The 13,583-nt window shown below is 43.4% G+C and overlaps 1 long non-coding RNA gene across 4 annotated transcripts in view; it reads right to left on the bottom strand.

Annotated features, from left to right (window-relative positions):
- Positions 1 to 12,920, bottom strand: part of LOC144772346 (uncharacterized) — a 58,447-nt gene extending 45,527 nt beyond the window's left edge. The window contains exon 1 of one of the 4 annotated variants that reach the window (XR_013599720.1): positions 12,800 to 12,920. This is a non-coding gene — a long non-coding RNA (uncharacterized LOC144772346). The remainder of the gene's footprint in view (positions 1 to 12,799) is intronic. The other 3 variants (XR_013599723.1, XR_013599722.1, XR_013599721.1) reach the window with 3 other exon arrangements.
- Positions 12,921 to 13,583: the final 663 nt, after the last annotated feature.

The following is a 13,583-nucleotide window of genomic DNA, read 5'->3' as shown; positions in this document are numbered from 1 at the left end:
CAAATCACGGCAGATGCGGTGCTTAGAGAAAAAGATACTTTTAATAACTGGGGAATTGGGGTGAGTCAATTAGAACAAGAAAAGTACCCATCAATTCTTCAGGAGCCAGCTAACATAACAAAGTACAGTAAAGAGGAGTGCTCCAAGGGATACTCCGCGGTACACCAAAAATAAATGCAGATCAAAATTACAATAAACTGACTATATCAATCAGGAGACAGGAGGACTTGACCACATGCAGGAGTGTAAAAAACGATGACCAACTCAGAACGCAAACGACAGATCGACAAAAAAGAACAAACCAAGAGTCACAAAGAACACCTCAATATTCCTGATGTCCTAGGGGGCGCATTTGAATTCCAAGTGTGTGAACAAGTCTCTTCAACTGGTAAAACTGTAACATCTGAAGCATTCAGTATATCCCACACTAATCAAAAATTGCATCCCAACTTAAAAATCATCTCGTGGAATGTGGCAGGACTACAAAAAGCACTGAAGCATGAAACTGCCTTAGAAAAAATGCAGGAAGGAGACATTGTAGGTCTTCAAGAAACTTGGGTTAAAGACTATGTACATCTTGAAAGCTATACTGGTTTTCATAAACTAGCAACCAAAAACAATCAGTTTGGAAAACCATCTGGGGGCATTTCGATATATGTAAGACACCAAAAACAATTGACAGTAAAAAGAGTGAAATTCTGACTCACTACAGGCACTTATAATTGAGGCGACAGGGTCAGTAAAGACTGTGTTCCTATTCTAGTTATAAATTTATATCTAAACGCACAGGGTAAGAATAAACTGGAAGCCACGAAACACATTATAATTCAAATAAAGGAAATCTTATATTCCAATGCACTTTTGGCCAAAGCAATTGTAGGAGATTTTAATCTACATCACTTGGGAATAACCCAGAGTGACAGGCTTGGTCTAACCAGCTCTGAAAGATTGTTTAACTCCTTTTAAAAAAAATTACCTAAAATCCGCGAAGGACATATGAAAAACTCTAGATTCCAAGCGCTTGAGTACAGCTACATTCAGGAACTGTTCCATAATAGATTACATATTTCTATGCGAGCTGCTAGCCCAGAAAACTGTTAACTTTGAAGTAAAAACCTCACAAAACTAGTGACCACAATCAATTGCAGGTGGACTTACATTTCGGCTTAATACAGAGGGAACAAGCAGTTGCAGTATCACAGTCAACAGGGATTGAAGAACATTCTCTAGATAAAAGAATAAAATGGAACAAGAACCAAGCAAAGCGACTTAACGTCTGGATAAAAAACCAAAAGAAGGGTTCGGGGACCCTACCCACTTTGGATCGGAAACTTAAAAGCCAAGCTGATTGACAACTTTAATGTTAGTGCATCGGGTAATAAAAACACACACCCCTTGTCTTAATACAAATCTAACTACAATAATGAGCAAGCCAAAAAGGGCAAAAAGATTACACAAAATCAGAGGAACACAGGAAACAAGGGAAAGATGTAAGGACCTATCAAAGAAGACATTTTCTATGGTCACTTAAACAGGAAAAACTAGAAAAAGACTGGATTACAATATTAGAGCTCTTAAAACCCAACAAACAGCGACAGCTATACATTGCACATTTGGAGAAAGGCAAAGTGGATAGGCGAAACTCAGTACATGCTGACGCATGGATAAATCACGTTGCTTCAATCTATACCGAGAAAGGAGCTATTATGGATCATGAAAACAATGACGCCCAATGGGCATTTAGTGAAGACATGGAAACGGAGACTTTAGTAGTACTACTCGGCAAAGACCAAGATGTAACCACAGTCAAACATGTCATATAAAAGACTAGCAGCTCGCCCGACGTCGTCCGGGGGCAATGAGGCTTTAGGGCCAACCGCCCACCCCGGCCCCCGCCCGCCCCGACATTGTCCGTGTCCCGGAGCCAGAGCCTTATCTCAGCCGCCGTTCTTCAGGGCCAAACGCCCACCCCGGCCCCAGCCCCCTCCCGCCCCGACATTGTCCGTGTCCCGGAGCCTTACCCGAGTTGCCGCTCCTCCCCGAGCTCCTGACTTCACTGCCGCTCCTCGCCGCTCGTCTCCGCTTCTCCCCGCCTGTCCTCCTCTCCTCCCCGCCTGTCCGCCGCTCCACCCCGCGCTCATGTCCGCCACTCCTCCTCGTCAGCACGCACGTTGCGGCCAGCGCTACGTCACGGCCGGCGCTACTTCCAGGGGACTATTTTTTTTTTATGTTAAATTTTTTAAATAACGTTTAATTTTTACTTTATATAGCCCTATGTCCATCTGCACACCCTAACAATTCCAACAATGTATCGGGTGTGTGGATTGGCGCTGTGGTTCCCGAGTTTACCCGCCTCAAAGCTTCAAAGTTCTTCCTTTATTATAGTAGTATAGATAAGAAGAGACGGGGCTCCTGGGCCCAACGGCCTCCCAGGGGCCATCTTTAGAGAAGATCCAGTCTATTGGGGCAGAACTCTCTAAATTATTCATTGAATGCAGATTAAAAGCAAAAGTACCGGACTCATGGCGAGGGTCTTACTTGCATCCAATCTTAAAGAAAGGGGACAACACAGACCCAAAAAATTATAGACTCATCGCTCTTTTGGATATTGAAGGGAAAGCCTATGCCAGCACCCTGCTGAAGGAATTAAACGACGATCAAATAGACCGAAATCCTCCCCTACTATCAGACAGGTTTCCGTAAGGGTGGCTCCACAATTGACAACATCGTGGCTATGTCATATCTTAGCCAGCAGGCAAACTGTAAAAACAGCAAACCAGTTTTTGCTTGCTTTGTTGACTATTCAGCCGGCTTCGACGGGGTGCCCCAACATAAGCTCTGGGAAAAATTTAGCAATTGGCATATTCCAGCAGGGCTCCTCAATGCCAGCATTTCACTCTATAGCCATACCTGGATCCAAGTTAAATTAGAGGACAACATTATATCAAAGCAGTGCCGGACAAATCGCAGACTAAGGAATGTGTACTTGCCCCAATGCTGTTTAATTTATACACTGCAGACTTGGGGAAGAAGCTTCTGAATGCTAGCCTTGTAACACCGAAAATCGGGAAAAACAAATTGCAAATTCTACAATAGGCAGACGATTTAGTGGTAATGGACCACACAAAATAAATCGGGCTGCAAAGAGGTCTGGACGCCCTAAACAAGTACAATGAAACCAATGAGCGTATAATCAATGCTCAAAAAACTAAAGTAGTGGTCTTCAGCCACTTTCCCAAAAATGTCTCACTGAAATGGCATGTGGGTACGGAGATCATCAATACCACGCGTTCGTATAATTATCTTGGATGTTGGCTAACTGAAACTGGCAAAGCAACAGTACATAGGCACAAAATGAAGGCTAGAGCACAGGCAATAATATTTTCGATTTGTAAACTCAATGAGCTCATGCAGAGTCCAACATCAGCATCCATTAGGAAAGTATTACAAGCAAAAATTAGGGCATCTGCAGGCTATGCACAACAGAGTAAGGAATGCCTGGGAACACATATAAAATACTTTTATCAGGTGTTAACAGCTCCAGCCGGAAGTTTAAAAAGTATGCTCAATCCAATGTACAGAGAGACCACTAACCCGTGGCAATGTTACAAGGAAACAGCAGTGGAAACCTTGGGGTTAGCAATCGAAAATTGGCAGGACGGATCAGTAAATTATCTGGCGATCAAAAATGCAATAAACAAACAATGCTTTTTCCTGTCACATACAAATGCTCTAGCAGAATATGTATGAAGAAGAGGGCCACCCGGGTTGGCAACATCATACATTGGGCATAAGATCCAGCCCTACCGTAAACAAGCGCTGGGAAGGAAAGCACTTTAAAACATTATGTGGGCCAGACTAGTGCCCCTTCAAATTAAGGAACTAAACCCCGGATGGAAGTTCCTTGAACATAAAACAAGATGCAGACTCTGCAACTATAAACACGAATCCGTTACACATGATTTGTTGCTGCCCCGTGATGCTTCTCGCGCGTCAGACCCATTTAAAACAAATTTGGCTACGGCTCGGGGTTCGGACAGTAAAAGAAGCGGTGGCGGCACTTTTTTCTTGCTCTCGTCCAGCAGATTTGGCTAGTTTTGGGAAATATATGGCAGAGCTGCGAAAAGGGCTTGCGGAAGAAGATGGGTCATGCAATATGCAAAGTTAACTCCACCGAATAAGTAATATGTGCCCCCAATAAATCAGATGGAGAAGGTATTACACTTTTGCCAAATACTACAAGAAACTTAGTAAAAAGGACGCATTGGCAGACCCTTGTGATGTCACTAATGGACAGACAAATATTCACATATCTATCGTATTTTAATTGCCTCGAGACTGTTGTATATAAATGTTTTCTTTTATAATCAGCTGGTTTTTAAAAAAAAAAACTTTTATAACTGGCATACAAGTAGTATTGCAAATGGTTTTAAGTAACTGCAATATAAATAAAATTCATTCATTCATTCATGATCAGTGTGAGTGCATTGTGATTACTGAAAGTGCAGGGTGAGCGGCTGAATGGTGATCACTGAGTGCATGGTGATGATCACTGTGAGTGCATGGTGATGATCACTGTGAGTGCATGGTGATGATCACTGTGAGTGCATGGTGATCAGTGTGAGTACATTGTGATCGCTGGGAGGTCAGGATGAACGTGAAAGTGAAGGCGAGAATGAGAAGTGAGTAGTCTGAAAGCAGGGTGCATTCCCAGAAACTTGAAGCGTAGGGTTTCAGATACAAGTTAAACTATTGCTATAATGGCATTAATCAGGGATCGAGGGTGGAGGAAATAAATAATGTGCTGATCCTGCAAAAAACTTCCAGTCTAATGATTAGGGTTACCAGCTCATTATTTTGATGGCCCAGAAATAAGCAGTCACCTAAAGCTGTATTTTTTGCTTATCTGTGAATGTTTAGAACAGCAAATATAAATAGAAAGCACTTTTAATTGTGTTCTAGGGATGCCTCAATGATCCATGACTAATAATTAAAGAGAATAAAGACAGAAAAGTCACATAACTAATTAATACATACTTTTTTATTTATAACTTTAATTAGTGTCAAAAGCAGGTCTCTGCAGGCTCTTTAAACAACACACAGCAGGCATGTTTCTTTTGGCGACCCAACTTTATATTCATTTTCATTAAATGCATTCTCACACTACAGCAGTAAGTGTAAAAATACAAATGTAAGCAATAGGCAGAGTGGGGGCCCAAGGGGCACTGGAACCATAAAGAAAATGAGGTATGATAACCAGTTAACAAAGGCATGTAAATATGCTAATGGTCTTTAAAGACCTGTGAAAAACTCAGGCATGACGGAGATAAGACTCCAGACACTGCCCAGCCGAGCCCCCAGGAGCCCGAGCTTCACTGCAGCAGCCCAGGCTGAGACACAGGATGGGGGAGGAGGGAAGCTGAAGCCCTGGAGGCCAGGGCAGAAGTGCGACTGTGAATGCGCGGCCCCCTTCACATCACTCCACGGCCCCCCTGGGGGTCGCGCCCCACAGTTTGAAGACCCCTGCTCTAGGGTCTTTCCCGCTCCCAGTGTTAACATGAAGGTCACGTAGACAGGTCATGTAGGTAAAGGATTTATTAATCAAGTTACTTCTTCAGTTACAGGAAGATGGTAAAATCCTTATTATGCCCCACCAGGAGTAGCCTCTTTAATGCTCAGCCAATCCACTCCAACTTCCAGCACACTCAACATTCTGATGACCTCACCACTGGCTAAGCAGCAGAGCAGAGAACAATGGGAAGGATGCATTAACCCAACAAGTAGATTACAACAAAAACGTCAGCCAAAAAGGGCACATCATAAGGACCTTGTAAAACAGCTAACTGGAACACAAAGAAGAGTCCATTCATAATACAGGCACTCTAAGGAAAATAACCAGTTCTGTCACACTATACGGTGTTCTACGAAAAACTGAAGAGAGAAGACACGCAGGGGGAAGTGGATTGGGAGGAGGAAATGAGCAGGAGCGAGATTACCAGAACATCAGAATAGCTTCCATTTGAACTGAAATGGTATCTTTATAAAAATGTAGCACAACTAAGTCACATTAATAAATACACTTCTAAATGTCTAATTAAAATCGGTTTAAGTGCAAAGTTATTTCAGCATTTATGACTATAATCCATCATAAAAGTCATTAATAACCAAAATAACTTGCCACACAAAATAGAGCACAAACAAAAACGTCATTAACATAACATAACATAACATAACATAAAAACCCACAGGAGAGACCCATTATCCCAGTGGAGACTTGGGCGAGTACAGTATAATTCAACAGTGTCTCAATAGGAGTCAATGAGGGAATATAACTTAGAAAGTAAATTACACAAAACACCTATTCCTAATTTTTGATTTTCACGTTAACTATATTAAAGAAAAATCTATGCTTCTTTCTTTGTTACTATAATTATGTTGAGTGAAAAAGTAAAATGGGACTACACGTTTTGTAATAATTAACAAAAGGGGGGAGGGAGAGGGAATAGTGGATTCTGTCTCCCCTGGCAATACTCATAAACAAAAAGGAATCCACTAGGTGGAGTATGGTTGTTACCACAATGGTGGGGAGCAACCAGTGTTGTTTAAATACCCCTCACACACCAACAGGCCCCTTGGTGTCATGCTTCATCATCGGGGTCTTCGCAAACCTCTACGGGATGCGGCGTGCTACGACTCACGGTTACGTAGGAGCACTATCTGTGAACTATGTGTAGGTGTGTGTGTGGGTAAATAATGTGAGTGGTGAGGTGAAAGTGAAAAAATTAAAAGATACCTGGCACGCAAGTACTGAAATTTTTTTTAATTAGTCTCCGGCTGGTATCGTTAAAAGAGTGCTAAAGTGGCTGTTATCTACTGATTAGGGTAAAACAAACATGTTAGTGCGTCGACATGTTTCGGAGTTAAAAAACTCCTTCTTCAGGACGAGGATGTGCACTACTTATCCCCACCTTACTCACATGTATGTAGATATAAAAGTGTGCTCTACAAAAATAAGATGAGGTGAAAATGTACCTATCTGTGTTAAATGTTATAAGGTCCGTTGCGCCCAATTGGCGGATAAAGACACTTATAGTGAAGGGTCACATGGCCTCATGAGCCACAACGTTGTGAGGGGGCCCGTTCTACCCGGTATGGCAACGGTTACTTCTAGGGCTGTCTGGCTTCCTACCCCTCCACGCGACTCCGACGAGTGAGGGGTATTTAAACAACACTGGTTGCTCCCCACCATTGTGGTAACAACCATACTCCACCTAGTGGATTCCTTTTAGTTTATGACTACACGTTGTGTAATTATTTTTTTTCTATATTTTATTCAGGGCCGGCTTTAGGGCGGTACAACTGGAGCGGCTGTACTGGGCGCGGACGTGGAAAGGGCACTGACCTCAGTCGGGGCGCTGTGTTTGGCAACATAGGATTTAAAAGCACTTGCTGCAGAGTTCCTTGTGCGTCCAGCTTTCAGGCAGCAATTAAAAGGTCATGATTACTCTTGCGATTAATGGTCCTGCTGGAGAGGGAGACTGGACTTATGTCTAGTGGCAGTTTTGCCACAAAGTAGCACAAAGGCTAAAATGACTGCATTTTATGTGGATAGCTTAGTGGAATAATAAAGCCAGTATTTACCAGCACACACTTAAAACAAATGAAATGCATTTAAGATAGGTCCTTTGAAGAGATGTGGGGCACTTTTGCCCGGCTGGTAGTGAGGCAATATGTGGAGGAGGTCATATGGGATGGGGGGGGGGGGGGGGGGGGGGGGTTGCTAAATAAACATGGTCATTGCCACCAGGCACCACCAGCACTAAAGCTGGCCCAGATTGTATTCACTCTGACTCCCATTGAGACACTCTTCTATGATACCATAAACAGCTTCTGCACATGCGTTACTCCTTAGGCCTTTTCAGGAACAGACAGGTAAATCTTCCTCCAGATTACACCCAGGTGATGTTCCCTCACCTCTGGGAAGCAGATACTAGCTCTGGGTGCACAGTAGTCCTCCGCATATTCAGAGGAGCACCCCCTCCCTGGTCAGAGAACTTGGAACGAGTGGGTCAACATCTTACACTCTTTTACAGGTGTGTCGGGAAGTGGAGTCTGAGTACTTTCAGAATTAGTTTGAGTCATTACTCATTTCATGTGTCCTTCTCGTGCGGTCTTCAAGACTCGGCCTTGTTCAGTGATGCCTTCACAGTAGGATCACCTCCAGCTGTAACATCCACAACAGATATTCTAAGATCACTACAAAACAAGACATGCTTCTGTCTCTAAGCTACTCGTCCTTTTTTTTCCTCCTTTCTGTATACTCCAACAAGACTGTCACACCTGTTACTGACTGTTGGTGTGCAGTGTATGTGAGATCTGAAACCATGCAGAGATAATACATGACGAAGGATGAGTGAAACATGCTCTGCTTGGATGCAGAGTGTGGCTCAGGTGTGTCGGTGGGAACAGCAGATGGAAGATGTAAATGTACAAAGACACTTTTCATATTCAATCTGTAACCACAAAAAGGACTATTAAAGAAAGAGATGATATTACTTAGGAGACAGAGTCAAGATTACTGACTGGGATACTATATTTTGAGGAGATACATAAAATAACTTGCCGGCAACCTCTAGTGGACTCCAGGGGATATGTTTATGGCTGTGCAGGTAAATGTCATCCCACAGACCACTAAGAACCAAGTCCTGACAGAGTTTAGTATTAAGCCACTTAGAAGCTGCTGGCAATACTAACAGAAGAAGGAACTGCAGATCGGCCTGCCACCTTTCCAAGCAAAAAATACCAGTCATTTGTTCACAAAGATTCTGCAATGGCCTGGACAGGATACTGTAATAAAACTTGCAATGAAATCATCAATTTTCACATTTAAGATTGCTTTTCTGTCTTTAATTAGAGGCAATTCTAGAACACCTCTCAGGGTACTTTCTTCATATATTTACTGGTTTAAGTAAGTTTTATTTGAATATTTAAATATTTATATGGAAAATACGTGCTAGGAAAAAAAATGATCAGGTGGAAACCCTATTACATGGTACTCGGAATCCTGGTACGACGAGTTGCAAATGTAATGACAAAAACCAGGACTGGTACTGCTATGTGGCGTTTATCAGCACTTAAATTGAGTTGCAATTTTACAACAAGCATTTGCAATGCAATAGGTCTCGCCTTTGGGACCCAAGTATTTAGCAACGCAGCAGATTATTGTGAGTTCCGCAACATTTACATTAAAAGCTGGAGCGTGGTACTTGTTCTCAATGTGGAAACTGCAATGCAACAGGGCTGCGTGATCCTTATAGTTGAACGGCTAGAGCGGCCGACTATGAAGCCGAAGAACCAGATTCTAAATTGGCAGGAGGCTAAAACATCCTGTGATTGCAGGCAAATCATTTAATCTCTCCGTGCATAGGAATTAATGTGTCCGCCTGTAATGCAACTGGTGCTCATGTAAAGCGCTCTGATACCTTCTGGTCGATTTTGCACTAAATGAAACTGATGGGAAAAAAACTGCACTCCGTCATCGGTTTATAATTGCCCTTACTTGAAAAGGATCTAATTATAGTAGTGCGCAAGGCCCACAACATCTCCATAAACGCAAGAGAGCCCCCGGCAGTGCATAACCAAATGATGGGCACGCCTGCAGAGTGTAATGAGGGGCCCTGAATCTCCCATATATCACAGAAATTCACTGGGCTTGAGCTGATAGGGACCCCACACCCTTAATGGTGGTGGTGAGTTGGGGACCCCCTGCGCTCTTGGCCACTGGATTCACGTCCACCTTTGAAGTTTGCTCCCGGTAGATACCTGCAGGGAGCCACAGTTTGCCTTTTGCTATTTATGCTTTTAAAATGCTCAATGGTCAAGGTCCAAGTCAATACAGCATGCCTCGCAGAGGAGCACATGCGCTGCCCAGACTTAACCTAAAAATATGGCTCCAGACACTTGTGTAGTAGCTGGAAGTTAATGCTATAATTAAAATTGAGACAATTAAAAAAAATGCTTCTACGTACAATTTGCTGGAAAGAGAAAGGCTTCCTCTCCTCCAGTTGAGTTTTTTATCAACTCAACGGGAGCCGGGAATAGCACCTCACTGAAGAAAATTAGCCTGTTTATTTATCATCTCAGAGGATCAACAGCAATCTGTTCCTGTGACTACTTAGATTACATTATATATGGGAAATCTAGGCTCAGAAGGGTACTAGTTAAATGTTGCTTTGCCAAACTCAGCTACAGGATCTAACTCAGATACTAAGAAAAAAAAACATTCTGAGGTCTCTGCTCGGGGTACAGTAATCAGCATTGAGATAACATCACTCAGCTGCTTACAAGGCATGAGTATCCGACAAAATATCCTTGAAGGGTTCTCCAAGGAGATTGTCTGGCATGTCACAGAAGATAGGTGAGCGGGGTGGGATAATGACCACAGCAGAGCCTGACGTGAAGTCCTGATCCACTTACACACATGTGGACAAAGATCCCGGCTGTCCACTTGGTCATGCACGCTCTTATGCATGGGTGTGAAGGCACATAGGACACAGACCCACCCATGAAGCATTTTACATGTGCATGGCCCTTTTACGAAGCTAGTTTGTGGAGGACTACTGAACACAGGGACACACAAATCACAAGTCCTCTTTTATAAGCGTGTGCTGCTTAGAAACTTGCTGAAGACAAGGCAGGGACATCTTAAGAATGTTGGGGGCATTGGGCCAAACCTAATTTGGGTCCCCTGTTCCCAGCAACTTTGGATTTGAGAGCCAATTTCAGATAAAACGCCCATTGATCATGCCTGGAAATGTAACTAATAAAAGAAACAAGCATAGCTACTGACTGGAAAGCTGCACCTTGGAGGTCTGCAAGCACTGAGAACAGGTGAGGCATTGGAGGAACTAGGCATTGATTTCTCATGCGTTTCAACAGCTGATGCTCTTCCGGTTATAGCTTGGTGATTGTTAGTGATTACCTTGGTGTAAGGTAAACTGGCTTTTGCTATTCTGCACAACTCTGCATCGAAGAATAGCTTCTCAATGAAGATAGACCGCATCATCTACTGGTCAGGATATATATATATATATATTTGGTTTTTTTTAAAAGAAGTGCCAACAGCGATTGGTACGCCGACAAATGCTGTAGTTGTGGCAGTTTTTACAAAGACTGGCAAACTAAAAGAAGTACGCCATGTATTTCTTTCAGTGATTTGCAAACTTTAAAGCTTCAATGCAGATTAGTTTGGCATTTTTAGTGACCTACACACTTACAATGTCAGTACAAGTTTCTGGTACAGACAGTGCATTTGTTTTCAGTTTCTTACAGCCAGCTCTGCCTGTTGGCGAGATCGGCAGCAGAGACAAAACGCGGGCGCCGCAGTGGATTATAAAGCACAGTGCCCGTGCAGAGAAACATAATGTGAAGCTGGCACCATGCAAATGAATAAAAAAAAAAAAGCCTCGGAGCCTGCTCAACATCAGGTGATTCTGGGCAAATCACTTAATCTCCCCGTGCTTTCCAAATAAAGAATGTATCCCTCAAGTCCGGTTCGGGACATCTAAAACTACAAAAACAACTAATGCCGGACCTGCAATAGCCAGATGGGAGTAGGAGCAATCACACCCTGTACTGTGTGATGGCCGATCAAAATGCTCTCTGAGTGAAATCTCTGAAAAGAGCTAAAAACACAAAGGAGGGACTTTTACAAAAATGCAGCAATAAGAAGCCAGCATTTCTGAATGCCACAGATGGTAACCAATGGCAATCGGTGAGTTTGCCAAACCCCACTGAAGAGATATAACAGATCGATCAAAGCTCGACCTGAAAAAAGAAAACAGGACAGGTCAATACTTCCTGCAGGCGTATGTCATCAGGCATACCCATCGCCACTGGAATTATGGTGTTTTTCAAATAATTATACCTTTATAATCCATCATTTGTTGCATAATTGAGAACTTTGCTTTCACCAGTGGACTAAGGCGTGGGGAATAGGTGTACCCAGGAAAACTGTAATTATGCGTCAGTGTGCCGCAGGGTTGAGTAAATTGTGTGGCAAGAAAAGACATTTATTGGGCGTAATGTGGCCCATTTCATGATACTATTACTTAATTATTTTGACAGTTGCTACACTGTCTCGGCATTGGTTGCACCAGTATAATACCCAAATATGGCAATAAGCAACAGAAAGGTGACCCCTCAACCTTTGCAATTACAGTACATATGAGTCAATGCAAAAGAGGTCTCATAGTGAAGGTGGGAATTAGAATACAATGAAAAGTCCCTCAAAATGTGGTTATGTACTTAAAGTAATTGTGAAGATGTTGGACTTAAGTGTGCATCAACAAACAAATAAAAAAAAAATGTTACTTAAAAGGAGAATGTGGTGATTTAAAGAGATGCGGCGCGCGGACGGCCACGTGGCGGCTGTCTCAAACGATATGCTTGCTTACAACTGCGCGCGGGCGGAAACGCGAAGGGAGCCGAATAACGTCCGCTCCGCCCGCGCGGTCACCTACGTGGTGTAACGGTCACTGCGCGCGGGCTGGTGGCACCTGGACGTCGCCTTCAGCAGGGCCTGCCGCGCGCGGGCGGAAACGCGAAGGGAGCCTTCTGCGGTCGCCTTACGTGGTGTAACGGTCACTGCGCGCGGACTGCTGCCTCCTGCCGCGCGGGCGGCGGTTGGCTTCCCAGCTGCTGTGACCGGGCAGTCACTTGTGAGTGAGACGGCCTGCACAGCAGCAGGCCTCGAAGTAAGAAAGACTTATTCCAGGCAATGCCGCGGAGCTTCACTCACCGTGCGACGACGTTTTCTGGCATGGAGACAGATGAGCCAGGCCGAGCATGCGTTTCAATCTTCGGTCTGAGGCAAGAGTAGCAGCATGAGAGAAAGACTCCTCCTACCGGATTGGGGTCAGATATAGAGGCAACGAAACAACCAATCACGAAGCTAGTAGGTGCGGTTTTTCAGGTTCCTAGGTCATTCATTCATTTCCTAGGTCCATAAGCGTAGATTTTTTGCATTTTTTCAGGGATCGGTAGTGCTGGTTACTTCATTATACAATCACTAAAAATACCAGAATGCAAAGAAAAAGGCCTAGACTGCATGAAGCACTCAAGAAAAGACCTGGAAAATACGCGAGCTATGAAACTGTTTGCTACAGGCAGCCAATCGCGTGGTTGAACCCAAAAAACAACAAGGATACTACTTGTAAAATTGTGCTGCGCGATAATGTAATCATTATAGCGCTATGCACACATCACTATTTATGGAATCACGGGCCTGTGGGTGCTGAGGGACTTTTTCAGGATGAACAATTGCTCTGTTTTTAGCCAAAGTTAATGCTTGTAAGCAGAGCAGAGCTGGCTAGCCAATGAAAAACAATACCAACTGTAACCCCTAAAAGTACTGTATTCACCACCTCCTATATTGTATCATCACCAGAAGCTATTTCAGTGAATTGTCAATTTATTGTCCTCATTCTACCTAATATGTACTAAACAAATGGTAACTGAGGCAAACAATGATTGTGGGCTTTCATGTAATAACCTAGTTTGGGACAAACCTGAATCTTATTACT

This window comes from Lissotriton helveticus, chromosome 8 (genome assembly GCF_964261635.1).
Source record: "Lissotriton helveticus chromosome 8, aLisHel1.1, whole genome shotgun sequence".
In the NCBI taxonomy this organism is placed as follows: Eukaryota; Metazoa; Chordata; class Amphibia; order Caudata; family Salamandridae; genus Lissotriton; species Lissotriton helveticus.
Note: the sequence above shows the minus strand (reverse complement) of the source record. Positions and strands in the feature narration are given on the sequence as shown.